The sequence below is a fragment of the Acipenser ruthenus genome, chromosome 59, assembly GCF_902713425.1.
Source record: "Acipenser ruthenus chromosome 59, fAciRut3.2 maternal haplotype, whole genome shotgun sequence".
NCBI classification, from domain to species: domain Eukaryota; kingdom Metazoa; phylum Chordata; class Actinopteri; order Acipenseriformes; family Acipenseridae; genus Acipenser; species Acipenser ruthenus.
Genome location: NC_081247.1, coordinates 4143472 through 4147059, shown reverse-complemented (window position 1 = coordinate 4147059; position 3588 = coordinate 4143472).

Genomic DNA, 3588 nt, shown 5'->3' with positions numbered 1-3588 from the left:
AATAATCTTAACAACATTCTGCATCGCGTGATCTAATAATCTTAACAACATTCTGCATCGCGTGATCTAATAATCTTAACAACATTCTGCATTGCACCGCGTGATCTAATAATCTTAACAACATTCTGCATCGCATGATCTAATAATCTTAACAACATTCTGCACCGCGCCGCGTGATCTAATAATCTTAACAACATTCTGCACCGCGTGATCTAATAATCTTAACAACATTCTGCATCGCGTGATCTAATAATCTTAACAACATTCTGCATCTCGTGATCTAATAATCTTAACAACATTCTGCATTGCGCCGCGTGATCTAATAATCTTAACAACATTCTGCATTGCACCGCGTGATCTAATAATCTTAACAACATTCTGCATCGCATGATCTAATAATCTTAACAACATTCTGCACCGCGTCGCGTGATCTAATAATCTTAACAACATTCTGCATCTCGTGATCTAATAATCTTAACAACATTCTGCACCGCGTGATCTAATAATCTTAACAACATTCTGCACCGCATGATCTAATAATCTTAACAACATTCTGCATCGCGTGATCTAATAATCTTAACAACATTCTGCATCGCGTGATCTAATAATCTTAACAACATTCTGCATTGCACCGCGTGATCTAATAATCTTAACAACATTCTGCATCGCATGATCTAATAATCTTAACAACATTCTGCACCGCGCCGCGTGATCTAATAATCTTAACAACATTCTGCACCGCGTGATCTAATAATCTTAACAACATTCTGCATCGCGTGATCTAATAATCTTAACAACATTCTGCATCGCGTGATCTAATAATCTTAACAACATTCTGCACCGCGTGATCTAATAATCTTAACATTCTGCATCTCGTGATCTAATAATCTTAACAACATTCTGCATCGCGTGATCTAATAATCTTAACAACATTCTGCATCGCGTGATCTAATAATCTTAACAACATTCTGCATCGTGCCGCATGATCTAATAATCTTAACAACATTCTGCACCGCGTGATCTAATAATCTTAACAACATTCTGCACCGCGTGATCTAATAATCTTAACAACATTCTGCACCGCGTGATCTAATAATCTTAACAACATTCTGCATTGCACCGCGTGATCTAATAATCTTAACAACATTCTGCACCGCGTGATCTAATAATCTTAACAACATTCTGCACCGCGTGATCTAATAATCTTAACAACATTCTGCATTGCACCGCGTGATCTAATAATCTTAACAACATTCTGCATCGCGTGATCTAATAATCTTAACAACATTCTGCATCGCACCGCATGATCTAATAATATTAACAACATTCTGCATCGCGTGATCTAATAATCTTAACAACATTCTGCATCGCACCGCATGATCTAATAATATTAACAACATTCTGCACCGCGTGATCTAATAATCTTAACAACATTCTGCATCTCATGATCTAATAATCTTAACAACATTCTGCATCTCGTGATCTAATAATCTTAACAACATTCTGCATCTCGTGATCTAATAATCTTAACAACATTCTGCATCTCGTGATCTAATAATATTAACAACATTCTGCATCGCGTGATCTAATAATCTTAACAACATTCTGCATCTCGTGATCTAATAATCTTAACAACATTCTGCATCTCGTGATCTAATAATCTTAACAACATTCTGCATCGCATGATCTAATAATCTTAACAACATTCTGCATCTCGTGATCTAATAATCTTAACAACATTCTGCATCTCGTGATCTAATAATATTAATAACATTCTGCATCGCGTGATCTAATAATCTTAACAACATTCTGCATCGCATTATCTAATAATCTTAACAACATTCTGCATCTCGTGATCTAATAATCTTAACAACATTCTGCATCTCGTGATCTAATAATCTTAACAACATTCTGCATCGCGCGGCATGATCTAATAATCTTAACAACATTCTGCATCTCGTGATCTAATAATCTTAACAACATTCTGCATCTCGTGATCTAATAATCTTAACAACATTCTGCATCTCATGATCTAATAATCTTAACAACATTCTGCATCTCATGATCTAATAATCTTAACAACATTCTGCATCTCGTGATCTAATAATCTTAACAACATTCTGCATCTCATGATCTAATAATCTTAACAACATTCTGCATCTCATGATCTAATAATCTTAACAACATTCTGCATCGCGTGATCTAATAATCTTAACAACATTCTGCACCGCGTGATCTAATAATCTTAACAACATTCTGCACCGCATGATCTAATAATCTTAACAACATTCTGCACCGCGTGATCTAATAATCTTAACAACATTCTGCATCTCGTGATCTAATAATCTTAACAACATTCTGCATCTCGTGATCTAATAATCTTAACAACATTCTGCACCGCGTGATCTAATAATCTTAACAACATTCTGCATTGCACCGCGTGATCTAATAATCTTAACAACATTCTGCATCGCGTGATCTAATAATCTTAACAACATTCTGCATCGCGTGATCTAAAAATATTAACAACATTCTGCACCGCGTGATCTAATAATCTTAACAACATTCTGCATCGCGTGATCTAATAATCTTAACAACATTCTGCACCACGTGATCTAATAATCTTAACAACATTCTGCATCGCATGATCTAATAATCTTAACAACATTCTGCACCACGTGATCTAATAATCTTAACAACATTCTGCATCGCATGATCTAATAATCTTAACAACATTCTGCACCGCGTGATCTAATAATCTTAACAACATTCTGCACCGCGTGATCTAATAATCTTAACAACATTCTGCACCGCGTGATCTAATAATCTTAACAACATTCTGCACCGCGTGATCTAATAATCTTAACAACATTCTGCATCGCATGATCTAATAATCTTAACAACATTCTGCACCACGTGATCTAATAATCTTAACAACATTCTGCATCGCATGATCTAATAATCTTAACAACATTCTGCACCGCGTGATCTAATAATCTTAACAACATTCTGCATCGCGTGATCTAATAATCTTAACAACATTCTGCACCACGTGATCTAATAATCTTAACAACATTCTGCATCGCATGATCTAATAATCTTAACAACATTCTGCACCGCGTGATCTAATAATCTTAACAACATTCTGCACCGCGTGATCTAATAATCTTAACAACATTCTGCACCGCGTGATCTAATAATCTTAACAACATTCTGCATCGCATGATCTAATAATCTTAACAACATTCTGCACCACGTGATCTAATAATCTTAACAACATTCTGCATCGCATGATCTAATAATCTTAACAACATTCTGCACCGCGTGATCTAATAATCTTAACAACATTCTGCATCGCGTGATCTAATAATCTTAACAACATTCTGCACCACGTGATCTAATAATCTTAACAACATTCTGCATCGCATGATCTAATAATCTTAACAACATTCTGCACCACGTGATCTAATAATCTTAACAACATTCTGCATCGCATGATCTAATAATCTTAACAACATTCTGCACCGCGTGATCTAATAATCTTAACAACATTCTGCACCGCGTGATCTAATAATCTTAACAACATTC